Raw genomic sequence first — 21,803 nt, 5'->3', positions numbered from 1 at the left:
AAATCTTCAATTAGACAGATCCACACAGGTCTAGATCTTTGCCTATACAAAGTAGTAGCAGATTTGTGGACCAGAGAGACAGACATTCTGTTCCCAGGGCAACAAGATTGGAAATCTGTTTGAAATAATTTAAAACCTATTGGCTCAATACGCCCACTGCCTTCCACAAGCTCAACCAGGCTTAAAATAACAAGCAACCACAAAACACATTAAAAGAATTTAACATACTATATATTATTATATGTCAGGTCTGACCCTTTCCTGATAGCTAAAACATTTTCGGATATTTTCAGCATTCAGCCCATCACGCCAAAACAACTGACCATATCATCATATTACCAAATATTACCAATGAAGATGTCTTCCAGGATAGTAAATTTGTCAAAATATCTAAAACACCAGACCTCTATTACCAATCAGTTAACAAAATATTTTCATTTGACTAGGTCAGGAGAAATTCCAAATTATTGGCACAAATGACCTTGGCTGTGACAATTACAGGTGGCCAATCTGAAAAATCATATACAAAATGGCAAGTGGGGTTTAGACAGGGGTTAGGATTATTGTATCAGTTTGATAGTCTATCTGTCCTTAAGACCTTGGATACCATTAAGGAATCCTATAACCACACAGTATGGGAGGCTTACCGCCCAGATGCACATTTGCCCAGGGTTTATAAATGACCCCCACTGTGTAAAATCTGAACAGAAACCCATGAAATTTTTCACAGATTTATTTTCCAAATCAATGTAAATCTGCTATAAATTCAGTAATGGTTCACGTGCATTATGTTATACACTTAGCAGAAGGTATAAAGAAAAATAATAACACAGGCAATATTATATGCAACAGGCCGCTCATAGCACTGTACAAGGTTTACTGGAAACAAGATAAGGATTTTCATAAACTCTTTACAAGCTTTCTAGGAAAAAAAACAATCACTTATGAATAAACCAATAAACCATAAAGTGATTTACAGTTTAAGTGCAGAGATCTTTCCAAGAGCCTTGTCCACTGATCGACACCTGCAGTTACAGCTGTGCAATCTACTTTCAGTTAAGGGATAGAAGTTTCAATATAGGAGAAATTCAGGACCTTTGGTACTTTACTCTCTTTCACATCTTGTGGGCAGCCCCTCACATCAAACTTGCTGGTTCTGAAGGATTATCAAGCTCACTCCCTGAAATGTCTAACAACCCCCAAAGGGTAACATGCAAATTATTTAATTAAAAAAAAAATCTGCTATATTTCATAGGATGTGTGCCACTTGAAACAATTGGACAAGGGAAGCACCCAGAAATAGTTGGCCAGTCAAGTTAACCAATTGTTTTTAATATAGCAAGGTAATACAGCATGTTATACAAAGTGTGTGTTTTTCAGTTTAGTGTACTCCCTGGACAGAGCATACCTCACTCCACCCTCAGTAAACAGGTGATGAATCATTAATCCCAAACCCTGTCGTGGTTATTCAACTCTTACAGCATTCTGGGAAAAACATACTTTTTCTCCAGGGTCTTCCCCAGCTACTGTGTCACACAAGTCAAACATTTAAAGCAACTTTGCTCTGAATGTAATTTTAGACTCACTTCTTTGTTTTTTGCAGGAACGTTGCTTACATTTAGGTTTATGCCACACCAGGCAGTTTCTCTGCCTGCATTTATGCTCAGTTGGAAGGGGAGGGGGAAAAAAAAGCAGATCCACTTTGTGGTGTAACACACACAAAATGGATTTTGATGTGGAAATATGAAAGTATGGATTTTTGCCCAACATTTATTCGGATTGGAGTGGATTTGCATTTTCTCTGCTTGTGTTTATACCTTAGCATTTCTTATAGATTATTTCAGTTTTTTCTTGTCTATTCTGGCTTCAAATATAAGACATCAAATGGTTTCTTACTGAACTTTGGCCTATTCTTCAGGAAACACGCTCAATTCGATTATATAGATCCAAGCTTTTGTTATTCACATGAGGTGCTTTTATGAATTATATAATATATACAGGATATATTTTATTCTTTGTTATTTATTTGGGGAATAAAATTGCTTTGAAATTTACTTTGGGAACACTATACCCTGGCTACACTATTGGCTAACATTATTGAGTTCCAAATACATTTCCAAATATTAATATATTTTAACATTTGTTTTTTCATAGTTACTAATACAAACTGTACTGTACCTACTTTCCTTGTTTCACACCATTTTCACGTATGCTTATGCCCTTATGGCCACTACAATTGTTACTTACAACTAGTCATGTTTAGTACATACAAGGTCATAATCCCAAGGTAAAAGAGTATATAGACCAAAAGTAATTATAAAACCGTACCTTTTACTTGATCCTAACTAAGATATAAATAATCCTTATTGGAGGCAAAAACAATCCTATTGGGTTTAATGTTTAACTATTTTAGTAGACTTTGAAAGTGTGCTGATCCCTTAAGATTCTGGACAACAGGTCCCTTACCTGTACTTACAATGGGCTAAATCTTAATTGAGTTACCGTAACACATGCTTAGTATCTCTTGATGTATACAGTATTTCCTTTTCCAATACGTTTCCTATAAGACTTTGTTTAAAGCAGTAGCGTGTGAGTTATATTAGAATACTAAAGTCCATTAGTGTATATAAAATGTTGAAAATGTTACTGTAACCACATGCAAACTCCAGCACATGAACTGTGTATATTACATCTTCACTTAAAATAAAAATTGGACAAGCATAGGACTGCATACAACTTTATTACATAGATCATTCATTTCAGTAAAAGATGCATGTTTTTCTCTCTTTCCCTTTTATAGGGTTCAGCAGCAAGTTCAGCATAATCACCACCCCCATCTGTAAAATAGACATTACCTTATTCAAGAAAGAATCTGCACTACATTCTTCTGTCTGGCTCTTGAAAGGATAATTTTCATGCAAGTTTAATTATGTTTTTCATTCCCCTTAGAGCAACAGAATAGATATGCTGGCCATTTCATCTTCTCCTTCAACATGACGTTTTAGAGGAGATGCATGAAACAGCACTGTGAAGCCCCATGGCGCAAAACGATGTGTTTCTATATTTATGCTTAGACATTGACATGGGCAAAATGTTCTTATACCTTTGGTGAGATTTATTTTTTCCCTTAATAGTAAACATTACAGTAAGTAGACCTACAGATGGCAGAATTAAAGAAAGATGCTAAGCAAGGATTTCAGAAAATGTGCATTGCTCTTTAGTTGTGTCTAATAAGGTCTAGTAGTTAAATGGGGTACCTTAATTTCTGGACACCTCTAGAGGATGCCACTTGATGGATTTCACTGGGTATGACTTTACTTGTCTCTACATTTGGGCAGTTACCATAGCAAGAAATCAGTGATTAGCTTCTTTAAGCCAGCCACAGCTAGTACAATGAAAGCAAAAATGTACTTGGTTGCAATAATAACTGCTCTGGTGCAAATTTGCCCACCTGGTTATTGCTGTGGTTCAAATTTGCCAACCTAAAAAACACACCCCTACCTATCAAAGTGCTGCTAATTTCTGAACAATAGGTTGTTATAACATTAAGCAGGACATTAATTATCCAGCACAGTCTTCAAGGCTAGAAAAAAAGAGGGCAGACTCAGGACCTGTATATACCTGAAACACACATTGTATGATTACTAGATCATTGTATTTCTACCTCAGTCACTATTTGTATGTAATTTGTATATTTACCTCCTTTGATTATACCACACTATTTTATAAATAATAAAATACATAAATAAATAATATATGCAAATCATAAAATAATAATTATAGAACTAGCTAGGTGTATTTATTTCTTAGAATAATCATTACCATGCATTCCTTGTAATCAGCATACGTCTAATTGTAGCGCTCTTATTTATAAATCTACACAGTCTGCTTTGACCTTCCCCCCCAGCTTCCCTCACTTTGTATTTTTGTGTAAATGATCTCACATGACTCAACAAATCCATCTGCCTAAAGCAGGCCAAGTTCAGAGCCTTCCCAGGAGGGGAGGAGAAGAATGGCTTTGTGAAAAAGGACCTGGAGCTCTGCCCTTTCTCTGGCTCAAATTACCCGCCTGTCAGGCTTGACAGATTTGGCTGAAAATAAAAGGAAACTGCGTTGAAAAGCAGATGAATGAGCTCAGCAGTTCCACAGATAACATAGGCCTCTATGTTACCCAGATCTCGCTAAACACAAGCTTGAAATGCCACGTACATTATTGTTACCTTGTAAGTAGTAAAAGTGTGGAGACAGAAGGTACTGAGAGTGCAGAGACACTGCTACAAAGGGAAAGAGGCCATGGCATAGCAACATGTTTCCTCAATGACCCACAATATCTATTAGTGTAATGGTTTTAACACCAAGCACAGCGTAAAGGGCTCAATACGAATACAGCAGACAGAGCCAGACAGAAGGCCCTGCTTGGGAGAGCTTACAGTCTAGATGAAGCCATACACGGATGTATTTAAGGAACTAGCTAGCAATGATGTCAGCCTACTGGTTGCCAACAAAAGCGAAGTCATTTGTGTAAATGCATGCCCAGCGACCACCGTGGGTATTAAGCTCTTAGTTTGCAATGACATAACAGCCTGTAATGTGAAGCAGTAAGCAGCTCTGGCTCTTAAATCTCCTTCTCCTGACCATTAACCATATGTTTAGCTTCTCCATTTTCAGAGAGGGTGTTCCAGCAGACCATCTGGTTTCTATGCACAAAGGGAAGGTAAAGCACGGAGTATTTCCCTGTGCGGATGAAGCTCACGTCCTCCTGCCTCCCCTTTTTCCCTCCTTTTTTTAAGCTTCTTTCCCAGACAGAGTTCCTTTTCATTCAGCAAGTTTCAAAGCAAACTTTACCTCATATAGCATCCTGTCCTCCAGTCCCCCTTTCCCTTTGGTTCCATTACTATAATTACTCAAGAATGCACAGTGCTGGAGTGTAAACAAGGCAAGTAGAGGCATTCCCATTTGTAGACTATACAGAGGAGGGCTCCCTCACACAACACAGATAAGGATTTGTAACCAGCACTCCTGATATTAGATCCACAGTGTTTATAAATAGGCACATTCTTGGCAGATGCCGGAGTTGCTGTGGCGCCCTTGACACTTGTTTCACATTGAGAGAAAGAGAGAGAGGGGGGAAAAGGCCCCAGCCCTCCCTTGAAAAAAAAGCGCACATTCATCCTGCATTACATCAGCTTTAGTGCAGAGCAGGGATAGGGTTTCAACAATGAACTTCATCCGAGTTCGCTAAATGGGACTAGACACAAACAATTCCACATTTACTCTATTTTAAAGCAAAGTTTAAAAATGTGAAATTAGAACTCACCACAGAAAAAAACTCACCCATGTTCTATTAATTCCTATGGAATTTTTAGAATAGTATTTATCAAAGGAGTTCACCATTTGATAAATATGCTTTTAAAAATCCCATAGGAATGTGTGTTTTTCTGTGGTGAGTTCTAATTTCACATTTTGATCAATCTGCCCCTAAATGTACATATCCCGGTTACATAGACATACAAGCCTCTAACTATTTGGCTTGGTGGACGGCAGCTAATTATTTTGTTTTGCAGTCGGGATGTATAAAATCTGCTTACAGTTGCACTGATGCACTAGAGCCATGTAACAAGACAAAGTCCATTTTTCTACTCCCCATGTGGTACCTAATTACTTGAGTGGCAGCCATAGAGAGCATGTTGCAGAAGCCAAGAAGCAGTGCCCATTAGCGATGGTGCTAGGGTTACCAGATGGCCTAAGGCTCAATGAAGATAAAGGATTCTTGAATTTTTCATATGGGAAAAAAATGTATATCTATGAACAGCAAAACTGGTATTCTGTCTTGAAGGCCCTCAAAGACTGTAAGGCTCAGGGCAATAGCTTGTTGCTGAATTGTCACATTCAGTTTCAGCTTGTTTACTCTCTTAAGCTGGCCATAGACGCAAAGATCCGATCGTACAAATAAACGTACGATCGGACTTTCCCATCTCCCAACCCGCCACTAACCATTCAGATCAAAGTCTTACCATTCCGAACAAATAAAGTAGTTAAAGAACAGATTCGTAGGATCGGATCGTTGCGTCTATGGCCAGCTTTACAGTGCTATGCCATCCTTTCTTCTGCTTCCACACAATAGCTGGTATCTCCTCAACATTCCACAACCAATCATTAATATTCGACAACTTTAGCTCACTTCCTTGTATTAAAGGGGTTGTTCACCTTTAAAGGAACAGTTCAATGTGAAAATAAAAACTGGGTAAATAGATAGGCTATGCAAAATAAAACATGTTTTTAATATAGTTTGTTAGCCAAAAATGTAATGTATAAAGGCTGGAGTGACTGGATGTCTAACATAATAGCCAAAAAACTACTTCCTGCTTTTCAGCTCTATGACTCTGAGTTAGTCAGCGACTTGAAGGGAGGCCACATGGTACATAACTGTTCAATGAGTTTGCAATTGATCCTTAGCATTCAGCTCAGATTTAAAAGCAACAGATATGACCTATGTGCCCCCCCCCTCCTCAAGTCTCTGATTGGTTACTGGCTGGTAACCAATCAGTGGAAAGCAAGAGAGCTGCAAAGCAGGAAGTTGGATTCTGACTATTATGTTAGACATCCAGTCACTCCAGCCTTTATACATTACATATTTGGCTAACTAACTATATTAGAAACATTTTTTATTTTACCTATTTTTATCTATTTACCCAGTTTTTATTGTTACACTAAATAATTCCTTTAAGATAACTTTTAGTATGATGTAGAGGGTGATATTCTTAAACAGTTGGCAATTCGTTTTTATTTATTCTTATTTAAGGTTTTTGAGTTATTTAGCTTTTTATTCAGCAGCTCTTCACTTTGCATTGTAAGCAATCTGGTAGCTAGGGTCCAAATTACCCTAGCAACCATACAGTGATTTGAAAAAGAGATTGGAATATGACTAGGAGTGGACCTGAATAGAAAGAGGAGTAATAAAAATTAGCAATAACGGTACATTTGTAGCCTTACGGAGCATTGGCTTTTTAGAAGGGGTCAGTGATGCCTATTTGAAAGCTGCAGTCACTGTTTCAGAAGAAAAAGGCAAATAACTATAAAAAATAAGTAATGAAAACCATTTGAAAAGTTGCTTAGAATTGGCCATTTTATAATAAAAGTACCTTAAAGGTGAACCATCCCTTTAACCAAAAAGAAGTTAATTGCTAAGTCATAGGCTTGATGCATATAAATCCTAAGTAAATTGTATGAATTCCAATAGCTCATATGGAATTGTTACCAGAATCAATTCTTCAGCTACAGATAGGACTATAATTACTACTGGTGGGTGATATGCAGGAAGAAGAATCATACTCAACTGACTGACTTCCAGGACTGTAACTTTAAAGGACATGTAAACCCCCCCCCCATAAATTCATCAGTGAACGGCCTCTTTGAAATCTTTAGATAACTGACACTCTGGTTGTTAAAAGGTTAACAGTAAGGCTGCAGCATCCCCTTAATCACTTAAAAATCTTTATTCTCCTCTAACCTAATCAGCCCCCTCCCTCAGGAATTTGCTTTGACTTTTGACTTATGAGCATGCTCAATTCTTCTCAGCTCAGATTACTAAACACACCCTCCAGTCTAACAGCCAATGAAGAGATAGCACTGCTGGTTCCCATAGAAACTCTGCTCTAGCTGTCTGATCCTATTTTTTTTTCTCCTAACCAGCTCTTCTGAGCTCAGTGCTCAATCCCAGCAGAACTTTTTATGAAATTATGATGTATCTGTGTAACCTGCATTCATAAACTTTAGCATACATGTCTCATGTTACTGGTGATGTATCAGAGGGAAAACGGCCACCGGGTCAAAACCATTATTTGTTTTAGGAAAATATATTATAGGATTATAAATGTATGAGTGTGTGAGTATAATCGCATTCATACATGTAATCCCATTCACTCATACATGTAATCCCAGTCATACTGTAATCCCACTCACTCATATGCATAATCCCACTCATAATCCCACTAACCCATATGCATAATCCCACTCACTCATACTCATAATCCCACTCATACTCATAATCCCATTTACCCATATGCACACTTACACTCACCCATATGCACAATCCCACTCACCCATATGCATGTGCTTTTTAGAGAACAGTTTTCTCTCTCTCTCTTTCTGTGATCAAAATACCTTATACTAACCAGGGGTACACTTTCTATTTGCAGGTCACCCAAGGCCGTCAAGTATTACGCCCCTAAGAAGGCAGCAGTTCGGGAAATGCAGAGGGATTTTTTTTACCCTAATCCTAGCAGATCTTTTAATAATAAAATTGCCTGTCACCAAGCTATCAGGCTTTCAATGACTTTTTTGTAGCTTTTTTAGGGAGAAACACTCAAAATAATAAAAACATCTCTGGGAGAATTTAAAATGAATATTTACAGATCCCTATTGTGGGCATATAATCTTTTATGTGTTTTTTTATAACAAAAGGCTGTCTTATAATATTTAGATATAAAAAATGAAGTACAGGTATGGGATCAATTATCAGGAAACCCGTTATCCAGAAAGCTCAGAACTGTGGAAAGGCCATCTCCAAAAGACTCAATTTTGGCCAAATAAACCAAATTTTAAAAAAAGACTCCCCCTTTTCTCTGTGATAATAAAATAACATTTTGTACTTGATTCAATCTAAAATATAATTAATCCTTATTGGAAGAAAACCCTATTGTTTTTTTTTAATGTTTACATGATTTTCTAGTTTGAAGATCCAAATTAAGGAAAAATACATTATGTGGGAAAACCAAAGGTCGCGAGCATTAGGGATAAAAGGTATGGGACCTATACGGCTTTTCTGAAAAAAAGCTAATCATTTGAGCCAGTTTCAATTCAAACCCAAACTCCAAAGTTGGCAGACTTTCCCTCATGGTTCCTCTATATGCAAATGGATCTGAAATTCAAACCGTGGCTGATGAGCTCATATCTGCTCATGAAATGAATAAAACATAGAGCAAGTCTAAATAAGTATGGAATTTGCACAGCTTTAAGGCACCTTGGCTATTAAATGCAGCAGACTTATGTTGAGGTTTTATTTTATGCCCAACAGCAACTAAAACAGAAGCTAATAAAAGGAAATGCAGGTAATTAGCAGTACAAAACTCCTGAAGCCCTTGAGGAAAACGGCTTTCCTCTGCTAGTGTGCGGTTATACATTCAATAGATGGCAGGGGAAAGAATGCTATTTTCATTTCATACTGAAGCATACAGTACATAGCAAAGGCTTGAGTCACAATAGCACATTTAACAGCCTGAGTCACTAACCACTGAACCACCAAGAGCTAAGGGGAATCCTACAGGCAGGACTCATCTATCATTTCACAGTGCCTTGCATTTCCAGCATATTACTTTATGCAAAAGCTGTTGGCTTTAACCTTGTTATAACATACTGCTTCTGCTGGGGGTGTAGCAAATATGCCAGTTCAGGGAATCCTCCAACATTCCCTAATCATTGGGAACAATATGCTCATTAGCATGGATCTCACTTTTAATAAATGCCTAGTTAAGCCTTACATTTTTCTTGCTACGCTATAAAAAAATAAATATATACAGGCAGGGAAAGTGCAGCTTTATAATATTATCTGAATACTACAGTCAATAAGTATGATGATATACAATGATGAATTATTAAGAGCTAATTATGTAATTAGCTTTGTAATTTACATATAATCTGAATTAACTAGAATATATAATATGTATGTTGTGATATTCATAATCATAAACAATAAATTAAACAGTGATAGAATTTTATCTAACAAAAAATAGCCACACAACATAAACAGGAGACAAATCTTGTACAACAGATGTGGCAAATTACCTCAGGCAAATTTCCAAATGGAAAAAAATGTGCTATTACACAGCATGAAATCATTTAGCATTTACCCCCTTTTAAAGCATTTTTCAGTTAAGTGCAGGACTACAAGGCCGATTTCGCAGCGATCCGACGCGCTGCGCAAAATCGCAGGCGTCACGCCAGATGCGACGGAAACAAGGTAAGTAATGGCAGTTCGGGTCGTGTCGCATCAACAATGCGACACTATCCGACAATTGAATTACTTACCTTATTTCCATTGCATCCGACGTGTCGCCTGTGATTTTGCGCAGCGCGTTGGATCGCTGCGAAATCGGCCGTGTAGTCCTGCCCTAAATAATGTCATTGCACACTTCTTTTCTTATAAATACATTTATATTTCCTTAAACATTAAATATATACTATATATATATATATATATATATATATATATATATATATATATATATATATCTATCTATCTGTGTGTATTAGCTTAATTTTAGCTAAATGCTACAGCACACATTGTCTTGTTATATACACAGTTGCTACTGCTGACTTTATATATTAATTTAATATGTATAACAGGATGGGTTGGAAAACCAACAGGCCCCTTCAATAAAGTACATAGGGACCATTTTAACAATACCAGCTTGTTTTCAGAATAGTGGTTACACTACCTAATAAAACAGAGCCTGGCAGGTGGAAAAATCTCTTGAAATGTCTAAAAGTTTCTAGGCTCAAAGCTGTGATACACAACAACATATACAGTTGCTCTTTATAAGCAGCTATCCAATGAATTTCCCATGCCTAGCATTCCTGACACAGAGAAGCATTAAGCTGGCCATAGACGCAAAGATCTCATCGTACTAATCGAGGATTCGTACGATTTTCGGAACATGTTTGGAGAGTCCCGACATTTTTCATCCGGTGGAGATCGGTCGTTTGGTTGATCGGACAGGTTAGAAAATTTCTGTCGGCTGTGGGTAATATCTCTGCATGTATTGCCGATTGTACGAATTTCAGTGGGAGACTGTCATTAGCTTTGTCTATCTTACGATTGCTGTCAGGGACAGAACATCGGCTGATCTGTTCTTTAACTAGTTTATTTGGTCGGAATGGTAAGACTTTGATCTGAATCAAGTGCCAGGTCGGGCGATTGGAAAGTCCGATCGTACATTGATTCGTACGATCGGATCTTTGCGTCTGTGGCCAGCTTTATGCATGCCTCCCAACTGTTCCAATTTAAAGCTGTACAGAATATAAATTCAAATGTTGGGAGGTATAAATTATTATGTAAGAGAAGACAAAAGCATGGCATAACAATGGTGAGGGGAAGAGGCAAGACATTGTCCATAGGCATTGATTAGAATAACTTTATACTTTGTTTACACTTGAAAAAAGTTGGCCAAACTGAGTGGGCTGGAGATGCTCTGATTTAAAAACGGTATAACCTCTGTAGGTTATTGTCCATTAAGGCTGTGTGTGAGATGCTAGCCAATATGGCAGATGGTGTTCTTTGCCACACTGGTTACACCATCTGACTTTGGCCACACTGTCTACATTAGTGAAATCTGTCCAGCCAATTGTAGGTAACCAGATTGCTTACAATGTAGTTTTCCAGCATTATTCACCCCATCCCAACCATTTACCTTATGTTGTTCCAAAATGTAGTCATTTATTACAGATATGTTTCTGAGGTGCTGTCAAGTCAAGAGCCTGGTGTTGAAGAAATATGATACAATTCTTCCATGCAAATGTCAGTTTATCTGCAAGCATCACCTGTGAAAAGAATGTTCACGCTGTCAATACACTGCTACTGCATGGTTTATCAGTGCATGCCTGCATATTAATTATTGTAGATCGCAGAAGGAAAATAGAAATTAATTTGTAGCATAAGAAAAGTGTACTATGTGCAGAAGCAAGTGCTATGTACTGATGAATGCAAAACGGAGCCCCTCAGGGCTAAATACATAGTGCTCCTGCCCAGTGGATCTAACCTTGCACAGAGTTAGTTATGCCTTATGCAGATTACTCCAATGAAATGCCTTGCGAGCGTGGCACAGGGAAGAGCTGTTCAAGGGACTCCATACAAAGCTTTCACCCACCAGGGCCCACACACAGTCTGCAGCAATGAGATGCACATGTCCTGTGCTTTGTGTGTAAATAAAACAGTAAAAGTTTCACAATCTGCTGGTATGTAAAGGAATATTCTACCTTTGGTACCCCAGAAGTTTCAAAACTACAATTACAAATAACCACTAACAGCAAGTCTGTGGTGTTTTGGAATTTGTAAACCTGCAACAGCATTGTGCCAAAGGATTAATTGTACAATGTACTGAATAACATAGTGTTCAAATCCACAGAAGCAGAACAGTACAAATACTGCAGACACAGGTAAAGTAATATTGAAATTTAAATTTCACTTATTTCTAGAAAGGCTCATATTTTATATAAAATACACCTGCTTCCATATTAATCGGGTCTCATGCAATTTATATACACATCACAGGCGATGCAAACAAACATTGTGTTGACTTGCTGCCACCGAAAAATTTCCTACAGTTAGCCAATCGCTACATAAGCAAATTTAAAAAAAAAGATTGGGTGCATTGAGTGAATTAAGAGCGCCAAGCTCTTAAAAAATGCAATAGGTACTGCAACTCCCACTTTCCCACAAACAGCCAAAGGCTATCTCAAGAGTGGTAGAAAATGTAGTTCAGCAACAGGTCTGCCGAAGTTGTCCATCATTGGCTTCATTTACAACATACCAGTGTGACCGATTATCCACAATAAGACTGAAAAAACTGTTTAAGATATGGTTGAAGTAACAGCAACAGTGCTACAAATTAACCCAGTGAAGCACATAAAACCCAACAGTACCATATGTTGGATAATTTGTTTATAATTAAATCCATATCTTACATTGTCAGACCTCAGAGACCAGAACCAATGCCATAATTGCCCATGATATATCTGCACTCTCCAGTGCGACCTCCAAATAGTCAGTGATCCAACATGATACTTCACGCATATGAAATGCTATATGTATATCTGGAACTAATAGAAGAACCTACTCAGTGTACAGCCTAGTCACAAGCTTCAGTGCCATTAACAGAAGTGCTGAGTCTTCTGTTCTCTTTTGAGATCAGGTTTCCTTTTCCTAGAAAAAAAACTGTTAAAGACCTGGAACACCTAATAATTGAAATTGTTTTAAAAACATCTTAGCGTTCTATTATTTGTATTAAGCAACCAACGAGTTTAAATCTAACAATAAATCAAACTCGTACAACAACTTTCAGCAAGCATTTGTTATTATTTATTATTAACATGTATTTATATAGCGCCAACATATTGCATAGCACTCAAAAGTAAATGTGATTATGCAACTAAAGCACATGAATTCTATACATAGAACATATGGAGTTACATACATCACAATCAATACCAGTACAAAAGGTGAGGAAGGCCCTATGCAAAAGAGCATACACTCTAAAGGGAAGGGAGTAATACACAAGGTGTGGGAGTGGGCAAGATCGAATTCAGTGGGTGAGAAATGTGGTACTGTAAGTGGTGTTGCATTTGGTAGTTTGGATATGTTACTCAGGTGGAAATGACATGATTTAAAAAGTGACTGGATATGAGGAGTGAATGACAGGGCAGAATCTAGGATAACCCCAAGGCAGAGAGGGGGTGATCGTGGAATTGTTAGCTATGATGGATACTTCCGGGATGTTACTGGTGTTAGTTGGAGGAAAGAGAACCATTTCAGTTTTAGAGAGCTTTAATTTAAGGTAGTGTTGCGACATTCAGGTAGTTATAGAGCTTTCATTTAAGGTAGTGTTGCAACATCCAGGTAGATATAGCGGACAGGCAGGAGGAGACGCGAGTTAGGAGTTTTGGGTTGAGATCAGGAGATGAGAGATAGATCTGAGTATCGTCAGCATAGAGGTGGGAGGAAGTATAGAGGGAGAATAGTAATGGTCCCAGGACAGAGCCTGGAGGAACCCCAACAGAAAGAGGTAGGGGAGAAGATGCTACTCCATTGTAGGAGACACTGAAGAAACAATTGGTGATGTACAGTATGAAGAGAACCAGGACAGGGCTGTGTCACGAAGGCCAAGCGAATGGAGGGACTGGAGGAGGAGAGGGTGATCTACAGTGTCAAATGCAGCTGAGAGATCAAGCAGTATTAGTAGTGAGAAATTATTGTTGGCTTTAGTGGTTAAAAGGTCATTAGTTAGTCGAGTCACGGCAGTTTCAGTGGAGTGTTGTGGCTTGAAAGCCGATTGTAGGGGGTCCAACAGGTTATTGTCAGAGAGGAATGAGGAACAAAAGCATCACACATGTAACTAAATTGGGTTTTGCACAGAATACAAGGACCCTTTCCGCATTCAAAAAGCCACGTATATCTGTGTACTGAGTATTCTATGAGCTGCCTATTGAGTATGCTTCAGTTGCCATGGAATCCAGTATGTTAATGTACAAACCCAACACTTACAGAAATATTGAACATTGATGTGAGTGGGCGGCTGTGATCATCCATTCCTGTTATACCAATGTGAACGTCACTACCCAAATTCTTGTTATGCCTTAAAAAATACAATCTATTCAATTCATTAAAACAATACTTTAATTAAAACTGTGCAAGTTTAACAATTGATCGAGAACATGTTAATTACAGCTACGGTTGTATATTAAATTAAAAAGAGAGAGGGGCGAGATTTACGTTATGTAATTCAACTTACAAAACCAATAAAACATTATTTTAAAAAAAAAAGAGAGGGGGGGGGGAAAAAGCAAGACAGAAAGAGCACAACGCACCAGACACCGCCAACACCATACCCTCATTCTGTGTTTTTTTAAAGGAAAACTATACCCCCCCAAACAATGTAGGTCTCTATAAAAAGATATTGCATAAAACAGCTCATATGTCATACCCTGCTTCATGTAAATAAACCATTTCCATAATAATATACTTTTCTAATTGTATGTGCCATTGGGTATAATCCTAAATAGAAAATTGCCATTTTAAAAAATAAGGGCTGCCCCCTGGGATTGTACAATTCACTGTGCACACAAACATACCATCAAACCATACTTTTTAGGTCACATGAGCCAATTAACAGATAGAGTACTGTCTTTTGCTTTAACACTTCTTCCTGTTACAGTTAGAGTTGTAGTATTTCTGGTCAGGTGATCTCTGAGGCAGCACACAGACCATCACGAAATGGTGGTTCAAGGCAAGAGATGTAAAAGAGCAAGATTTACTTAAATATATATTCTTTAATATGCCACTTATTATGATGTAAACTACATGTTGCTTAAATATTCATTTTGGGGATATAGTTTTCCTTTAACTACACAATCAGAAACTTTTTTTAAAAATCCATGGCCTGCATTAGAAAACATAACACTGGCCTTATTAACATATTGCCATAGGCCTTGTTTTTTTCCAGTGAACAATATGGCCTGGTGGTCTTCATGGCTGGACTGAACTTCAAATAAGGCCAAGGCATTAAAAGATCAAAAAGGCCTAATAAAGTGACTGTCTATGGCAACTTACGAATGGTCAAAAATACCACCATCCAGAATCCAGACACTCATCAAAGGCTATAGGAGGAGTCTAGAGGCTGTTACATCTGCAAAAGGAGGCTCAACTAAGTATTCATGTAATATCTCTGTTGGGGTGCCCACATTTATGCACCAGACTAATTTTGTTATGATGCATATTGCATATTTTCTGTTAATCCAATAAATGTTATGTCACTGCTGAAATACTACTGTTTCTATAAGGCATGTTATATATTAAAAGGAAGTTGCTACTTTGAAAGCTCGGCCAATGATAAACAAAACTCTCCCAAACTATTTCATATGACTGTATATTAGGCTATTAGGCTGTGGGGGGAAAGCATTTATAACATGCAGAATTTTACATTTGCACCTGACTATGGTGTGTGCTTGTGCATGTCCCCTAGTAGTCTACACAAATGGAAAGAATGAAGCAAGGCAAACAATTAGTATTCTTACTGTGAAACTCAGCTGATCTAGTGGGTTAAATGGAAAATTCAGCAGGGTGGACAATTTCCCGTACAGCTTTGTTGGTTTTGACAACTGCAGTTTGCTCGCATTCAGCTGAAAACAACACCTGCAGCTGACAGACGCTGAGGCGATATTTACATACCGGCGCACAGCTCCTTCCAATATGGGGCTCCTTCTCTTATTAAATATGCTTCATTACACGCTCAGATGCTTGAATAATCTGTGATATTGCCACAGAGTTTTTTTCTGAGGATGATGCATATAAAAAAATACAGAAGATGGAAATGTATTTCAGTCATTTACATACCTATTATTAATGATGTCTCAACTTCCACATAGAAAACAAACGATAAAGATTAATAATCATGACTTACAATAAAGTTATTTTTGATTTCACTTAATATTAGCAGACACCACAAATATGTATACTGTATGCTGTGATGGATTACACTTTAATGGAAGAGGGTCCTTGTGCTAGGGGAAAAAATGGCTAAGAGGCTGGAGGAGTATTGTGTGAGCTAGAGTATTATGGGGAAGCTAGCGTAGGCTGGGCAGTGGGATTAGTAAGGAGTCATGGGGAAGAAGTTAGGGGGCATACAGTTTACCAGCTAGGGAGATCCCTCTGTTACGGTACAAGATAAATAGTAACTAATAGATAGTAAATCTAATTCTCCATTAAAGTAAGAGTTAATTGCATGCACAAGAAATTATAATATCATTGGTATCACTGAGGTGGGACGAAATATGAGACTTGGCTGTCAATTTTCATGGCTACACCCTTTTTAAGCAGGATAAAGGGATTAAAATGGTCTCCAGCATTTGAGTGGGTGAGCATTAGGGAATAGTGATAATAACATGGTCTTATGTTGCAGAAATAATTTTAATGCAAACTTTGCTAGTAAAAGGGCATCTCTGCAACATATTAAATAGGAAAGGCTGTTCGCAGGGTTCAACACAGAAGTAAAGTGGGATGTCTTTAAAATGCTGCTTAATAAATATACATGTAAGTATATTCCCCTCATAAGCAAGGTACATTGTCACAAAGCAAAACCTTTGTGGTTTGACAGAAGTGTTGGTGTTGAAGTTGGTAAGAAAAGACGTGCTCTTAAAGCTTTCAAGTTAGACAGGACAGCTGAAATGTTTGTCACGTATAAGGAGGCCAATAAATCAAGCAAAAAAAACGTAGACAAGTTAAAGTTTAAATGAGAAAGGGTACTGCAGCGAGAAGTAAAATGAATCCAAAATTATTTGGATGTAAATAGTAAAAAATTAAGCAGGAAGGGGTTGGACCCTTAAAGGGGTGGTTCACCTGGAAGGTAACTTTTATTATGTTATAGAACAGACAATTCTAATTTTTCATTATTTATTTTTTATAGTTATTTGCCTTTTTCTTCTGACTCTCTTAAGCTTTCAAATGGACGTCACTAACTTTCTTCTAAAAAACAAATGCTCTGTAAGGTTACAAATGTATTGTTACTTTTTATTACTGATCCTTCTATTCCGGCCCTCTCCTATTCCAGTCTCTTATTCAAATCAGTGCATGGTTGCTAAGGTAATTTAGACCCTATATGCAAATTGAAGAGCTGCTGAATAAAAAGCTAAATCACTCAAAAACCTTCAATAACAAAAAATGAAAACAAATTGCAAAAAAGGTGAACAACCCCTTTAATATCAGAGGGGGTCAGTTGATCAATGAGAACAGAGAAAAAGCAGAGAACTATTATTTTTCATCGGTCTACACAAATGAGGAACCAGTTAATGAAGGCTTCCTTCTGAATAGTCCCAATTATAGTAACACAACAAAAAATGCATGGTTCACGCAAGAGGAAATTCAAAAAAGACTAGAACATGTAAGGATAAACAAAGGTCCGGGACCAGATGGCATTCATCCTATCATCCAAATACTATTTCATAGTATTTGTACCTGGATAGAGAACTGGCTAAAAGATAGACTACAAAGAGTGGTGGTAAATGGAACATTTTCTAATTGGACCAGTGTTGTTAGTGGAGTACCGCAGGGCTCTGTACTAGGTCCCTTGCTTTTCAACTTGTTTATTAATGACCTGGAGGTGGGCATTGCATGCAGGATTCTGCCACTTTGCAGAGTGATTTGTCTAAATTGGGAAACTGGGCAGCAAACTGGAAAATGAGGTTCAATGTTGATAAATGCAAGGTTATGCACTAAATGGCAGTGTGTTGGGTGTTTCCTTAAATGAGAAGGATCTAGGGTTCTTTGTAGATAACAAGTTGTCTAATTCTGGGAAGTGTAGATTCTGTGGCTACTAAAGCAAATAAAGTTCTGTTTTGCATGAAAAAGGGCATTAACTCACGGGATGAAAACATAATGATGCCTCTTTATAGATCTCTGGTAAGGCCTCATCTGGAGTATGCCAAAGGAATGGACGGCACTCCACTTGAAGAGGGAAAAAGTATTTATTGCAAGCACATGCAGGGATCAAACGGCCCGTTTGATCCCTGCATGTGCTTGCAAGAAATACTTTTTCCCTCTTCAAGTGGAGTGCCGTCCATTCCTTTGGCACAGTTTGAGTAAAGCGGTGGGGACGCTGCGGACAGAGCACCCCTGAGGAGGGGTTGGAGCTGCCATAGGAGGGGGAGGCTGAGCGGTCTCCTAGGAGTGACTCATCTGGAGTATGCAGTGCAGTTTTGGACTCCAGTCCTTAAGAGTGATATAAATGAGCTGGGGAGAGTGCAGAGACGTGCAACTAAACTGGTTAGAGGTGTGGAAGACTTAAATTATGAGGGTAGACTGTCAAGGTTGGGGTTGTTTTGTCTGGAAAAAAGGATCTTGCAAGGGGACATGATTACACTTTACAAGTACATTAGAGGACATTATAGACAAATAGCAGGGGACCTTTTTACCCATAAAGAGGATCACCATACCAGAGGCCATCCCTTTAGACTAGAAGAAAAGAACTTTCTTTTGCAGCAGCGTAGGTAGCTCTTCACAGTGAGGTCAGTGAGGTTGTGGAATACCCTACTGGATGTTGTTGTGATTGCTGATTCTGTTAATGCTATTAAGAGTGGCTTGGATGATTTCTTGGGCAAGAATACTATCCAAGGCTATTATAAGTTAGTATAGATATGGGCATATATAGTTTAGGTGAATGTATGGAGGGACTAGTGTGAGTGTGTATATGTGTGGATGCTAAGTTTCCTTTGGAAAGTTTGTTCTTGATGGAATTTCAATCCAATTTAACTATGTATGGTTGGGGTTGATCTCTTTGGAAAACAGTCGCTTGCAAGGGGACATGATGCAGTCCTCGCTCTCACTGCCTGCATTGCTGTTGTTGTTACTCAGCTTTAGACTCCCTTCAGGTAGACAACTAGCTACACTCTATAATGTATTTAATCTCTGCTCTGCCCTCCTAATGCATCAATGTTTATATATGTATAGTTTGCAACTCCAACCTCTTTTGGCCATTCTGATAAATTTTCTTATACTATACAATATTGCCACAAATCCACATCTCCTGCCTGGTATGCCTCTAATAATCTAGGCTCACAGGAATATGACCCTCTGACCTCTGTTTTGGATTTTAATTTAATAGGTAATGAAGAAAGATACTGAACGTTTCTATTTGTGAACACAACATTGAGTTAAATAATTGTAGCAGGATTTGTTCTAATTCCATCTCTGAGTGCAGGTATCTGTGCTAATGGCTGTGACTGATTAAATAGGTAGACTCCCCCATCAGATAGTTTTCAGGTGAGGAATGAAGCGTACAGAAGCAGTAATACAATAAGGAATGCTATATTTCTGAAACAAAGGCCCATTAAAATATAATTCAGAAGAACAGATTTTGAATTTCCCTGATTTAAAATGTCATCAACAACACAAAAATGTTAATATGATGAACAGTTAGAATATAAAAAGGCATTACATTAAAATAATATAAAAGTCTCATTCATTGACTTTACATCAATAAGGACATATATATTGACCTTAATTCTATAGTAATTACTTGTTCCAAGGCCAAAATATTAATCTTTGCCCTGTAACGAATGAATGTACAGAATGAGTTCTGGACTGTGTCTCAAATTCCAGGTCTGCTCAGTCACAAAATCCATCAATGTAAATATTATTTATGAATGGCACAACAACTAGCTTGTTACTAGATTGTTACAGATTACTGGCCAATGCTTGAATACGAGCTTGAACAGCAACTCTGCTTTAACACGCTTATCAGATCAGGCTCTGAATGTCATCATAATTTACACAAACAGAAGATTCAGTTTGAGATATGGTCCCAGATTTAATAAACTATCACACAGATTCTAAAGTAATTATTATCCCTAATTGGGCTCTCACAAAGCCTTTGTGTGTGTGGGGGGGGAGGTTTAAAAGGTGGGAGGGTGTCATTATGAAGTTGTAATAAAAATAAGTAGGCAAAAAAAGAGGTTAAAATCAACTGTGATAATGGCTAATTCAATATATATTTCCAGGATATATTCAGTTATATCTTTGCAGTTTCCACTATAATCTTTACTGTACTTCCACTTAAATTTCCATAGTTGAACATAATTTTGTATCTTTTATCAGTTAATATGCAAGGAGCTGATTAATAACATAATATAGATAAATAGAACTGTGGCTGGGGGTAACCGCTTCCAAGTTGCCTGACAATCAAAAATCAGGAGTTCTTTGAGGTAAGATTTCAAGAATCAGGTCTATATTCAGGGACCGAGGTGCTGGCAAAACTGCATATGCAATATTATATGTGACACATTCCTTCTGGATTTTAAGGATGTTTTTAAGCTTATGTATCACCTCAATTTACTTCTTTAAAAGCTTCTGGTTGCCACATCAGTATTTCCTACCCTAAAGCTCCTGCTGGCTCTCATACCTTTAGCCATGGAAAATATTCCCAAAACCTAAAGATGCAAGTATAGATTATTCTCTTGACCTGCAGGACTCTTTCATTTGATTTAAAACAATTTAAGATTTAAATGTTTCAGACCACTCAAGTCATCATTTTCTATTTAGCCCAGTTCAACATGCATAAACTTGTTCTGCTGTTCTTCTCATTCCTCCCTTCAGTTAATTTAATTTTACCATCCAAACCTTCATTCCAAGTCAAAACTGGGTTTGCAATCTCATTGGTGTCGCCAGTATGTTACATTTTGGGCCCCAACACTTACTGAACAACACTAAATAATGGCTTGACTGGGCACCTTACATTTCATTTATACCAATGCCTGTGTTCTATATTACAAATGGCCAGTACATTCAGGACATCATATGTCTTCACTGTGCTTGTGCTTGGGCTTCACTTGTGCTTTCAAACAACACTCTCATATTGTATACAATTGTGATAGGGACTAATGTGAATGATGTATAATCCCCATAAAGTGCTGCAGAATATGACAACGGGATATAAAGAATCATTTTAAATTTAAAAAAGCAATACCATTGTAAAGTTTTAAAACCCTGGCCTTACACATTATCCCACTTCTCTCAGTTTTATGAATCTGTTACTTACAGCAACCTCACATGAAACCACCTACCAGAGTGATTTCTTTATACTTAAAAATTAAAAAAAAAGACTTTTCTTTTCTTTTAAATCACTTTAATTGCACATCTGCAGCTGCAACAACCTTATTACAGGTATTATTCCTGCCAACATCCATCCACACCATTAGGCTTTTAAGGAAAAAAAACAACTTTGTGTAGTATTCAAACTATAAATCAATGTGATCATTAGTGTACCAAAGCTTTCTGTCAGTACATCTACCAACTGAATTCACTTCTTACCCCTTATCATGCCTGCACCCAATTAGAGGATTTAGATCACCCGAAGACATCATTAGGAATCAAACATGTGCTTTTTATGTATTTGTTTTCTATAAAAGGTTTATAACACTACTTTAACATGCCTTCATTGTTTTTTAGCATGCTTGTGTAATAAAAATAAAAGCTATTAAAA

At 37.6% G+C, this 21,803-nt stretch overlaps 1 protein-coding gene across 2 annotated transcripts in view; it reads right to left on the bottom strand.

Moving 5' to 3' along the window:
* Positions 1–21,803, bottom strand: part of bach2.S (BTB domain and CNC homolog 2 S homeolog) — a 183,374-nt gene that overhangs the window by 123,327 nt on the left and 38,244 nt on the right. Inside the window, exon 2 of one of the 2 annotated variants that reach the window (XM_018265431.2) lies at positions 11,469–11,598. The exons of the other annotated variant lie outside the window; for it this stretch is intronic. The gene's annotated coding sequence lies outside the window, so the exon portion shown is untranslated. The remainder of the gene's footprint in view (positions 1–11,468; positions 11,599–21,803) is intronic. 2 annotated transcript variants of the gene reach the window in all.

The sequence above is a fragment of the Xenopus laevis genome, chromosome 5S, assembly GCF_017654675.1.
Source record: "Xenopus laevis strain J_2021 chromosome 5S, Xenopus_laevis_v10.1, whole genome shotgun sequence".
In the NCBI taxonomy this organism is placed as follows: domain Eukaryota; kingdom Metazoa; phylum Chordata; class Amphibia; order Anura; family Pipidae; genus Xenopus; species Xenopus laevis.
The sequence above is the reverse complement of the archived record's forward strand: the minus strand, read 5'-3'. Positions and strand labels throughout refer to the sequence as shown.